Consider the following 13,736-nt stretch of genomic DNA (forward strand, 5'->3'; position numbering starts at 1 on the left):
AGACTGGAGATTCATTTTGTCTGGATAGGTACAGGATCTCTTGCTATGGGCAGGCGGTTGGACTAGAAAACCTCCAAAGTCCCTTCCATCCCAATGATTTTTGTTCATTTGTTTGAGAGTGTGTTTGGGGCTCATTGGAGTTCTGAGAAATAGGATTGATATTTGCCAAAAGATAAGAGAACCGTAAGGACCTGCCTCAGCTACCTTCTCAAGAAAATAAAACTCTTGAAGTAGTTTGCATTTCAAAAGGAACTTTTACTGAGAGACAGTGATTGCAGAGAAGTCAGGCAGAATCTGAAATGGTGCATTTGGGCTAACTTTTCCCCTTCAACCCCCAACCCTATGCCTCGTGTTCATCAGCAGTCAATAAAATGCCACAAAGGTGACCTGAAAACTCTGAGATGTGATGGTGAGAAGAAGTTGTCTTTGAGGCACGAGGACTTTGAATGCCAGGCTGGAAGCACCTGAGAAAGAGCCGGCACAGATGGCTTATGTATCTCCCCCCCACAAAGCTCCCAAGAAGTTACATCCAAAGAGAAAGCATACAAAACATTCCCCCTGAAGCCTCCTCTTCTCCTCCACCCCCTTCAGAATGGCAGCCTTCCAACAGGGACCTGACAATAATGGTGTTGCTGATATCACATTTGGGCTGCATGTGCTGTTAAGAGGACTTGGCTCCTCCTCTCGTAAGAATTAACTGATTATGGATACGCCAAAGTCAAAAGTTTTGGCCTTTGGAAAATGAGAGCATTGCCATATAGGGCTACTTGATGATGAGTTAACAGAGCAAGTGCATACCTTTCCTTACCTGGGGTATTTATCTTGGCTCCATGAACATCAAAAGAGCTCATTTAGACCAAAGTAAATGCACCGTTAAAATTTTAAAAACTCATAGCTGTGCAACTTTCTTTTAACCTGGTTTATTAAAGAATGAAAGGCCAACATTACCACCATACATTTATATTGAGCTGAACTTTGGGATTTAATTTATATCACCACTAGAACAAATTCAGCCACATCATCTGAGAAGTATTTTAAGGGTGGATAAAAGGATTTCATCTGCTGCCCTAAGAAAATTCATATAATTAGGATATATAGCAGTAATTATTTTTAAATAAAATTAATGGTATGGCGGGTGACAGTGTCCCCAAACTCCGTTAGAACAAATACATTTCAATTAAAAAGTTTTTGGATTGAACAACTGAAAATTATATTGCAATCTATGGTCTTCCGGTTTTTCTTACAACTGTAGAAAAAGCTAAAAATTGCTGCACAAAGAATCCAATACTTTCAAAACAGAGAAAGCCAATAGCCATCCTTAGTAAGGTTGGGGCAGTGAAATGCATTAGCTGCTTCCAAATTGACAAGTATTGAGTTGAATCTTCCAAATCCTTTACAATGAATATACTTATTTTTGTGGAGCTCCAGAGATAAAAGATGTAATATATCTATTATTTTTATTACGCATTTTAGTGACTGTACACCGCCCCGAGTCCCTTTCGGGAGAGGGGGCGGTCTATAAATACGAATAATAAAATAAATAATAAATAAAATAATGTCAATTATATAAGAAAGAAGGAGATTAATAACTTGGACTGCACTTTAGAGAAACAATCTATTGGGATCCTAATATTAAAACAACATATTTCATGTGTGGTCAGAATTCAGAAATTATATATAATATAAGCCCTTTTTTGGTGGAAATTAATTCAGCTGAAATCTTCTTATGTGGTTTGATTGCAGTAAATTCTGGGGATGATATGAAATACTATTTTTATTCTTTATGCTTGTTCTATTCTACTTAATGTTTTAAATTCTATTTTTATATACGAGCTTGTTAATGTTCTGTGTTTTATATTCTGTATCTTGATATGGCCTACTGAGTAATCAACAAGAAACTGTTCTAATATGTGCATGAAAAAAAGAAGAGTTTATCAAAAGCTAAACATTTGGACTTGATAAACCCAAATATAACCTTGAATTCTTCATTGCTTTTTTCAGATCAGTCAGAGAATTTCTTCAGAGAGTCTGAGTGATAAAAATCATTTCCCTTTTTTCCATCCGATGCTCCCCACAGAAGGGTTTCAGTACCCAGCAATTGTCCAACTGCTCCTCCATTTTGAATGGACCCTGATTGGTCTCTTTGCTCCGGACACAGAGAAGGGAGAGCATTTCATGAGGACTTTTACTCCTATGCTTGTGAAGAATAGAATTTGTGTTGCTATATCACAACAATTCTCAGCGACTGGACACACAGCAACCCTCGGGGATGCCCTCTCTAAGTGGAGACAAGTCAATGTCCTTGTTCACTTCATGGAATATGAGTCTCCCTTTGACAGAATTCTTCCTTTCCATTCAACATTTGAAGGTTTGCCAGGACCCATTGAAGGGAAAGTCTGGATCATGGCAATGGCTGGAGGATATAGAGTAGGAAAGGACAGGCGTCTCAAGTATGTCCATAGTATTTGGACCTTTCCTCTTCAATGGAAAAAAAATTGGCAAAAAGATGATGCCTATAAACAATATTTCTTTGTGGAACCTGAATTTCATGCTGAGTGTTTTCACTGTTCTTTTTCAAAACACGCCTTTTCTGTCAAAGGCCGAAGAAGATGCACCCAGAAAGCACCAGTGGGGACCCAAGAGGAAAAGAATAAGATGCAGATCACAAATACAGGTGGTGTTTACAGTGTCATTAATATTCTGGCTCATGCCTTAAATGCTGCATCCCAATCCCAGAGGAGAAGGGAGAAGGGAGAAGAGAGGTTGGGGGCTCCAAGGCTGCACCCATGGAAGGTATGGGGGTCCCAACAGGGATCCATCAAACTGTAAATTCCTTTCAAGGTCTTTGGGCCTCTCTGAGCTTAGTTGTTTAAGACCTTAAGCTCCTGTATAAAATCTTATTGTACTTATTGGAAGAGAGACGTATTTTCCCTTCTACAACCAAGATGTTTTCTATATTTGAAAAAGTGCTCCCAAACTCCTTCTGATTTTAAGCTCCTGTTAACCAACATGGCTCTTCTCCTTGTTCTCTTTCCTTAAGGCTAAAAACTGATCTCTTCCTCCCCTTCTTTGTCCTTGCCTAAAGCGGATGAAAATTCTGTGCAATGTCTTCTCCAAGTGTGGTGCCTGTTAGGAGACCTGGTATGAATCCACTGTATGATTCATGACATTATCAAATTAGTAATATGATTATTATCTATCATTGAAAAATTACTATTCCTTTATTATAATCAGCAACCACTCTACATATAGAATAATATTAGAAAAACTTTAAATGAAATCTTAAAAGAAATTAGATTGTGGCTTCCATTCATTTGTGTTATACAAAATGCAATGATATATCAAGTCCTAGGTGGTTAGAATTAGTTTCCAACTGGATTTTACATATGCACCTCTCTCTATCTCAAAGTCATATTTTTATTTTCTGGAAGCTGAGATTTTTTAAAGGAGATCAAAATAACTTTGTTGAAGCATTATTATAATTTCTGCATCGCGAAATCTTTATTTATCTACTTCCTTTTTAAATGAAAATATCAAAAAAAGCAATGACCTCAGGCCTTTATGGAAAAAAATAAAGCACTCCTAGATAAATCTGATGATCCTACACCAGACATACAAGACACAGGAGGGGCCGGAGCCCTGCTGCCAGGGGGAGAAGGGGCAATACCAAGAAAACTCAGATCACAAAAATGAATAAGGAAATCGGTTTGATATAAATTGATTGAAATTATTATCTGAATTTATATACTGACAAATTACTATTATGTAATATTGAATTATTTGTGTAAATGAATACTATGAGTACGGGGGGCGGGGACACCCTTCACACATTGTAACTGCCAAAATTTGTAATCCATTCCAATACCCCTTTCCTTTTTATTCCTAAAAAAACCAAAAATACTTTGTTGTTTTTTTTAAAGCAATGACCAAGATCTAATTGTTTTTCATAATTCCCCAATTTTATCAGTAAGGTTAACATTTATTTCAGTGCAATTTTAAAAACAGTTGTATCCACTTAATTATCATGCCATCCAGTGCTCAATTAAGAAGATCCCCATTCACCACATCAGGAGGTATTTTGTTGATTCTTTGCTAAAATCAAAGTTATACCACCAGCATTCACACAGTTTAATAAGGAAGTGTGATGATATGTGGGAATGAATCTTCTTAACAAATACTTGCTTTCTGGTAATCACCCTCTTGTTTTCAAGGAGTTTATGAATAGTTACTTGTGTTATTTCTTCAATTAATTTGTGATCTTTCCTAAAATGTACCATATAATTAACAATTTTAGTCAATTATATTGTCAGTGTTTCAAGTAATGCATCCATTGAAAGTAGAACTCCAAGGCAGGTTGATTCCTCAAAGAACAGTTTATTAGATACATCATATTGACACAATGGTGAAAGCCAACTCTGAAAGGTCCCACGGTTTTCACCTAATAAAAAAATGGAAGTTCCCCCTGTCCTCCAAGTCATCAGTCACATTGTCAAATAAAGGTTCTGGAAGGTTGCTTGGTTACTCCACTCCTCCTCTCTAAGCCACTTGTTGGAATGTCCTTGGTTCCCACAGGAAAACTTTTTTTCTTTTGACAGCAAAACCCCACCTATCTAATTTCCCCCCTCCCTGTACCCTCTTCTGCCTTGTGGCAACCATGAAGCCAAAAAAAATGGCCTCAGCCAGGTTCACTTCAAGGTTGACATACATCTTCTCCCTATACTTTTGGTCAATAATACTAAGTGATTGAGAACTATTACTGAAACTTTGTTCTTGAGTTTTGAAAATAGTGGCAACACTTGTTCTCCCAACTCACAATGTTTAGAAGTTAAAGAACCACAGAAGAAAGATTCAAATGTAAAAAGATAATATGAGATTTAAAAAACACCAAGATTTCTGCTTTTAAAATTCTTGAATGTTTCCATTCTAGTTTCATCCATTTCTAAAGAATCAGGAATTGTACAATGTTTCCCTGAGGAAAATCTACTTGGATCAAAATGGAGACCTAGCAGCAGATCTGAGGATCATTATTAGGGTGGTTCTTCCCAAGAAGGATCCCATCAACAAGGAATTGGGAACTTTTGAAAGACAGAGACTTATCATCAACCAAGATGCTTTGTCACAGCTAAAGTTCCTCAACAAGGTGGGGAAAATATTGATGTCTTTTCTTCATTTTTCCAAAGAATCAGGACCCTTTTCAAGTGGGCTAAACCAAGTCAAAACCAAGTCAAAATGGTGGGTAACCTGCATTGAGAATTGAATGTGGGGAGTAAAACATCTATAATTACATTAGATAGATAGAGGGGCCTTCAGTTCTATTCACCAAAGTATCCTTCAGATGTTATAATGCTGAAGCTGTTATAAGCTGATTCAGCTATATCTAAAATGAGATTTGGGGTGATTATTATTTAGGACACAAATCATTGCCAATTAATGTCTCTTTTGCAATTTATCACCCTAAAACTGGTGAGAGAGGGCCTCATATGCTGAGGAACTTCATGTTAATAGCTTAAGTTCCTCAAATATTAGAGATGAAGGCAATTCTATTAACCAGAGCCTGACTTCAGGATTGGATTGAATCCAATGAAATGGAATCAAGATTGGATAGAAGTTCTGTTGGTCCAATTGGGAAATAACAGAGTAGCAGAGTTGGAAGAGACCTTGTAGGTCATCTAGTCCAACCCCCCTCTAAAGCAGGAGACCCTGCACCATTTCAGACTGATGGCAGTCCAGTCTCTTCTTGAAAGCTTCCAGTGATGAAGCTCCCACAGCTTCTGAAGGAAACTTCTGTTCCATCGGTTGATTGTTCTCACCATCAGAAAATTCCTCCTTATTTCCAGGTTGAATCTCTCCTTGTTCAGTTTCCATCCATTTTTCCTTGTCTGGCCTTCAGGTATTTTGGAAAATAGCTTGACCCTCTCCTCTCTGTGGCAGCCGCTCAAATATGGTCCTTCTCTTCACTAGATTAGTCATGCCCAGTTCCTGCAACTGTTTTAGCCTCCAGCTCCCTAATCATCTTGGTTGCTCTCCTAAGCACTCTTTCGAGAGTCTCAACATCATTTTTATAGTGTGGTATTAGGTGTGGCCTTACTAAGGCTTTATAGAGTGGTATTAGTACCTCACAGGATCTTGATTAAATCTTTCATTGCCTGGTTAGAGTCAGGGTCTCCTAAAATTGCAGACCCATAATCTGTGACATTTTTAGTCAGCTGAGACCATAGTTATACATGTCTCTCTTTAACCTCACAGGGATAGTGGAATTTAGGAAGGAGGTCCAAGGCTTTCAGTTCACATGAAATAATAATGGCTGGTCTGATGTGAGCTTATTTATTCATTGATTGATTAAATTTATTAGCTGCCCATTTTATTATGATAATGGTTTGAAAACTGAAGTACTCAAGCCTGACTTGGGTGCAAAAGAATCCTGATATCAGAAGTAATAAGGGACTGTTACCAGGGAAACATTACTTTAATTTGAGTTTTGGCTTTGAGGAGTGCACTATAGTTTTAGAAACTAGTCAGTAAGTTTTAGTTTTAGTTCACCAGCATTGTAGCCGTATGAATTGAAAAAATAAATATACAAATAAAGAGCATATCCTTTAAGGTTGTCATCCCTTGTTTCTAAGGAATTTTTCCAATGTTTCTTAAGTGGGGGATAGTTTTGGATTGCTTTCAAAGGGAAACAACTTTGCAATGTTTTATGTTCCCCAGAAAAGAACCTTTCCAGATCCTACTGGTCAGATGTTTCTTCATTACAGTTTTATTTTAATAAATCTAAGGGAATGAATATTTTACAGTAAAGTTTACTTTAAAATGAGATATCTTATTTCAAAATCATTCTTATATGAAGAATAGAGGAATGCATGTTAATTCTCCTGTTAGGCTGAACCCCCTGGTTGTCACTTGATACTTAAATCTTTTCTCAATTTCATCCCCCCAGACTTTGTTAAGTAGAAAGGTCCATTTTTTGCTATCTGATATGTCCCGAGAAAATCTCCTGCAGCCATTTGGAAGTATCCAGAGATTTCATATTGGCCTAAGTGAAGCCCGGAGACTACTTGGGTAATGTTCATGTCTACCTCCATCTTACATGAATGATGAATCTCAACATCTTTGGCATTTCTTCTTTCTCTTCTCAGTCTCTGCCTCAGTCCAAATGTGTGGAAAACTGTCAGCCTGGATTTGTCAGGAAGGTTCGAGAAGGACAGCCAGTTTGCTGCTATGACTGCGTTCCTTGTCCAGAGGAGACCATCTCAACTCAGGAAGGTGGGTGACACCGTAGCAGGGGTGAGTTCCTGCCAGTTCTAACCTCTTCTATAGAAGAGGTCCCACAAATCTAGAGTGCCGTTTAGAACCAGTTCCAGCTCCCTCCCCCCAGCCCATCCGCACATCATCAAGATGAAGAGCAAGAGGAGGAATTCTGGGAGTTGAAGTCCACAAGTGTTAAAGCTGTCACGTTTGAACAAGGGTCTTGACACTTGAAAGCTTTAAGACTTGCACACTTCAATGACAGAGTTCCTGAGCCAACATGACTGGAGGAGGAATTCTGGGAGTTGAAGTCCACAAGTCTTAAAGCTGTCAAGTTTGAACACCCCTGGGGTTTCTTTTTTCTAAAGGGTTAGGGGTTCAAGGATCTTATAACTTGACAGCTTTAAGTCTTTTGTGCTTCAAATGCCAGAGTTTCTGAGCCAACATTTTGGTTGCTAAGCAAGAGAGTTGTTAAGTGAGTTCACCACATTTTACAAGTTGGCCATGCCCACCCAGTCACATGACTACCAAGCCACTCCCACCCGGTCATATGGCCGCAACCACTCCCACCCGGTCACATTGCCGGCAAGCCACTCCCACAAAGCAGGCCACACCTACAGAAGAGGTTCAAAACTTTTTTGAAACCCACCACTGCACCACAGGGAAAACTACTGGATTCAGCAAGATCATTTTTCATGTGGAGTAATTAAAATGCTACACAAGCCATCATTGTTCAGAAGCCATCTTGTTAAAGAATGTAAAATACAATAGGAAAAGCATCACAGGAAAAATGAAGATGAATCCTACAGTACCATTGTGATACAGGAAACAACTACACTAGAGAGGAATGATAAAGCTGCATATAAGGTAGAGATAAGACCTTAGATCAGGGCGCTTTCATCAATATGCATTTTAAAGGCAAATGTAAGTTTGAGGGTTTTGTTCTTAATTTTCATGGTGCCCAATTACTACCACAATGGGAGAGATAAGAAAAAGATTTTGAAGGATGAGGTAGGAAGAAGGATGTTGTTAATTGGTTAGGAAATCTCTCTTTTATTTGCCAATTTGGATGTGTCCTTCCATATTTATCTTTCTTAGGAACATTTGGGTTCTTTATAACTTGAGTCATGGTTTTAGTTTAATGAAGTTTGCTCATCCAAACCAACTTTTTATTACAGGCCAAAAGATTCATCAATCATACATTTAATCATTTAATCTTTATTATGATCATAAATCCTAATAAGCTGAAATATCTAACTGGGAGGAACAATTGAGGGAGAGATTTTGGGTTGAAGGAACAATGATCAAGTGGATATTTCCTTCTCACCTTTTCTTATCTTTCCAATTTTCTTTATTGTTAAATATTGAGATACAAACAGTTATAACAATAAAAAAGAAATATAGTCCTCATTTTGAATGGGGAAAAAACCCCAAAAAGCTGTGTGAGGATTAAAAGGAACAGAAAGTAGGGGTGGAGGGAGAGAACAAATAAAAGATCAATCTACTTAATATCCATTGATATCAATGTTTAATCCATTCTCTATTTAAAATTGTTGCCAAATCTAGAGAGAATGAAATATATTGCTTGAATGCTCGAACATTGGAAGTTTTTAAGAAGTGGGGTAGGGTTTCCTGCCTAAGCAGGAGGTTGGAATAGAAGACTTCCAAGGTCCCTTCCAACTCTGTTATTCTATTCTATTCTATTCTATTCTATTCTATTCTATTCTATTCTATTCTATTCTATTCTATTCTATTCCATTCCTTTCCATTCCATTCCATTCAGAGTGACTCTTGTTGGCATACAAATAAAGCAATAATTAAAAATTAAAACAATGAGAAATAAACACTAAGAAAGCAAGAGAGGAATGCATCAAGATGCTACCAACTATACAACCAGCATGCAGGGCTCTGTTACCAGGTGATTCCCAGGACTGCTGACAGAGTCACATTTTCAGGGGTTTCTAGAAGGCTTTACACCTTGGAGATACTCCCTAATCCAGGGTAGTTAATGATTTTTAAGTGGAAGGGGCTGTACAATCTCCCCTGAAATAGGCAATGTTGCAACCCTTCTCAAGAGGCTCTCCATGGATCCAACCACGTTAGAAAATTTTTACCCTGTGTCCAGGATCTTTAGAGCAGTTGATTGAGAGCACAGTTCGTAGGTCAATCATCAATAACCAAGTTTATTCCTGGGAGAAACATATATGTAGATCTGTCAAAAATTAAAATTAAAACAAACTCAAAGTAAAGTCAGTGAAAGATAAGAATCTGGTGGATTACCTCAGAGAAGGGAGTTTATGGCACCAGATATTTCTTCTTTTAATTTGATTTTGTTGTTGTTCTTATTTTTGTACAGTTGTATACATTGGGGAATTTTTTGCTGGAATGTAGGTATATATCATTTACTGAGGCGTTCTTGTCCCTCAGTATCAAATCTCATCTAAAGGATTTTTTGACATTTGAAAGACTATGACAGAAATATTACTTTGTTTCCTCAGATACTGAAAAATGCACCAAATGCCCAGATGAACAATATCCAACTAAGAAGCGAGTCCAATGTATCCCAAAAAGAATAACCTTCCTGTCCTGTGAAGAACATCTGGGCATAATCCTTGTGTTCTTTGCTCTCGTCTCGTTCTTAACCACAACTCTTGTTTTAATCATATTCCTTAAATATCTACAAACTCCCATTGTCAAAGCCAACAACAGTGACCTCTCCTTCATCCTCTTGATCTCCCTCCTGCTTTGTTTTTTGTCCTCCATTCTCTTCATCGGACAACCAAGGAAAGCCACCTGTCTTCTCCGACAAACAGTGTTCAGCATTGTCTTCTCAGTAGCTGTGTCTTCTGTGTTGGCCAAAACAGTCATGGTGGTGCTGGCCTTCCTGGCCTCAAAACCAGGAAACAGGATGAGAAGATGGTTAGGAAAGAGGTTGGCCAACTCCATCATCCTTTCTTGTTCTGGTGTCCAAATTTTCATTTGTACCGTGTGGCTGGGAGTTTCTCCCCCATTCCCTGACTCTGACATGCACGCCCAGCATGGAGAGATCATCCTTCAGTGCAACGAAGGCTCCACCACCATGTTTTATGTTGTCCTCAGCTACATGGGTTTCCTAGCTGCAGTTTGCTTCACTGTGGCTTTCCTGGCCAGGAACCTGCCTGGGGCCTTCAACGAAGCCAAAGTGATAACTTTCAGCATGCTGGTCTTCTGTAGCATCTGGGTCTCTTTCCTGCCCACCTACCTGAGCACCAAAGGAAAGTCCATGATGGCCGTGCAGATCTTCTCCATCTTGGCCTCCAGTGCTGGATTGCTGGGCTGCATCATCTTCCCCAAGTGCTAAATTATCGTCCTTAGACCAGATCTAAACACTAAGGAACATCTAAAGATAAAAGTTGGGAAATGATCATTAAATTGTTTCTTAGGCTCATGACAGTTATTGATTGGAATTTGTTGTTGGTTTATATGTTTCATTTGCCTCTGTTAGACATGGAACATTGAACAATGGAGTTGGAAGGAACCTTGGAGGTCTTCTAGTTCAACCCGCTGCTCAAGCAAGAGATCCTATACCATTTCAGACAAATGATTGTCCAGTAACTTTTTAAAAGCCTCTAGTGCTGGATCACCCACAACCTCTGGAGGCAAACTATTCCAAACTATTCACATGCATCCTGCCATCAAAGGAGAGGGAGAAGGAGAGGGGAAGTTGGGTATTAAACCTATATGCTTCTATGGTGGGAATATGGGAGGGGGGGAGAATGACAGTTGAAGGGGTGCAAAGCAATTGGGGAACAGATTATGCCAGGCATCTTTGAGGTCATTCACCCTGTGGATTTCACCAGCATTTCCCAAAACATCTCAGTGATGTCAGATTGGCTAAAGACGGACTAGACATGGGGGGGGGGGATGGGGAACTGAGTGTTTCATTTTTGTATTGCTACATGGGAACTTCAGATTCCTCCTGACTTTACTGCAGCAGCATTTTAAAATAAAAGTTCTTTTCACTGCAGACAAATGGAGTTGAGAGTTTTACTTTCCGAAGGGATCAGACTGAGCCAGGACTGACATTAGGTGGAATCTGATACGGTGGTCACCATGGAGAGAACATCATCTCTACTGTGGGGACCATATGCACATGATATCAGCTCAAGGAAGAAATTAGATGGAGATTGAATGCTAGGGGGAGGCTTTGAAGTGGGACTGGATCATTCTGAATGGACAGGAGAGGTGGAAAGCTGTGGCAATCTGATGAGATCCAGGGGGTCTCTGGGCATTGGGCAAAAGGAGGAATGGGAGGGGAAGCCCATGGGGATGACGTTCACCCATGGAAGCTGCTGCAGTTGCTGGCAGGAACAATGAGTGGAGCTGGAGAAAGAAGAAGAAGAAGAGGGTGAAGAATTCGATAAAGCTGACTGGATGATGGAGAAAGCCATCAAGTTCACGTGGGGGCTTTCAAGAACCTAAAGGTGTGTAAATACCAAGTCAGGGCCATGCAACCTGATGACCTCCAGCCACAATCTGAGCCTGAGCAGCAACATCCACCACCACAGCCAGCACTTCAGTCAACCCACTGACAGCAGCAGCCAGCTCGATATTCATTATTTAGTTACACATTTGCTTCATTTTTATTTACATATCTTCCTTGATTCTAAATTTCTAATTTCTGCTTCTATTTTCTAATCTTTGATAAAATAATTCCCAGGTTTAAAAGTATTCTGTTTCCTCCTCAATCTTCATTGCCCCCAAGTTGCCTTCATGAGGACTGGAAACCCATTCTCCTTGTCAGGATTAGGAGCATCTCGTCACCTCCCTGCTGCACAACCAGCTACAAAAATCAGGCCAATTTTAGTGAGCTGGAGGCCACTTGGCTGGGATTGGAAGGACAAAGCCAGGTAGGCCAAGGCTCACAACTGTGTGGAGGTGGTCAGAAAGACCCCAGGTGGAGTTGAGCCAGAGACTTTGGCAAAGTTATGAGGAAGTGGTTTGCTACTGAAGGAAAGACTGAAAAATATCTCTAACATCTTTAGAGTGGCACAGGACCTAGTTACTTGCGGGATCGCATCCTGCCCCATACATCCCTACGACCAATCCGCTCACACAGAGAGGGACTTCTCCGGGTGCCGTCCGCTAAACAGTGTCGGGGGGCGACACCCAGGAGCAGAGCCTTCTCTGTGATGGGCCCAGCCCTGTGGAATGACCTCCCCCTTGACATCAGGATTACTTCCGATCTCCGCTCCTTCCGTGTAAAGCTCAAGACCCACCTCTTTCAATTATCTGGCCTGGCTCAACCGTAGTTTATCCTTTCCTCCTGACAGTCCTTTTAAATTTGTAATTTTATTTGGGGTATTTTTTAATGGTCAATTTTATTATTATTATTGTGATATATGTAATTGTTACCTCCTCCGTGTATGTATATGTATGTGTATGTGTGTATGTGTATGTTTATATGTATTTATGTATGTTTTTATTGTACGCCGCCCCGAGTCTCTTGTGGAGAGGGAGCGGCTAACAAATTAAATTATTATTATTATTATTATTATTATTATTATTATTATTATTATTATTATTATTATTATTATTATTTATATGAAGAAGCTAAAATCTTAAAGCAGGCAGGCCTTCATTCTTAGTAACCTGCTAGTGTGCAAGAAAGGTCAAGAATGCTTCTGAAAGCAAAAGTAGTCAAGAATGCTTGTCCAAGGAAAACCCCAGACATCATGCATAAGACAAGGCACCAGCTGGGGAAAAGAGGGATTGGGGGGCAAAACCTGAGATGCTGATCCTTTGTCTTGTGAACGTTGCCATGCTGGATAGCCATGGACCCTGAATCCAAAACCAGATCCTAAAAAAAGTTTTCAATCTTAGGTGAAAAAATGCTCCATTGGTCATCACATAGATAGTTTGTGGTAAATCCAGATGAGCTCACACAACACCCTTAACTTAAAGGTTAAGGAAAGAGAACTGCTACATAGGCCTAATGCACCATGCCAAAATATATACCCCACATGCTGGTTTTAGCATGATGACCTGCTTCAAAGATTTGCACAGGAGAAGGTTCCCAACTACTGGAATGGACCTGGGATATTGGTCCTCCTATGCACCTTATTGTGAGGATGGACCTCTCCATCTCATCAGCTTTCCCTCTCACTCAAACTCCCAGTTCTCCCTTCCAGGCTGAGCTGTAGATATTAACATCCCCCCCGGAGATAGGAAACATAATCCATTAACAATCGACAAAGGAAAAACAGGACACAGAGATTCTGAACTGTACCATTGAAGCACTTGGAGGTCTTCTGGGGTGGAGTTTCAAATAAAGCCTCAGAGACAGGAATGTCACAATAGTCATACCACAGAAAGTGCACCCACACAACCAGAGGAATTGCAACAAGGTCCTCCTAAATCAACTTCTGTGTGGTTGTGGAAAGAAATCTGTCACCATCTCAACTGCAGAACTCACAGCACAATTTTATTGTTGAAACTAAGAAACATCAACA

This window comes from Natrix helvetica, assembly GCF_964273705.1.
Source record: "Natrix helvetica genome assembly, chromosome: 1".
NCBI lineage: Eukaryota > Metazoa > Chordata > Lepidosauria > Squamata > Natricidae > Natrix > Natrix helvetica.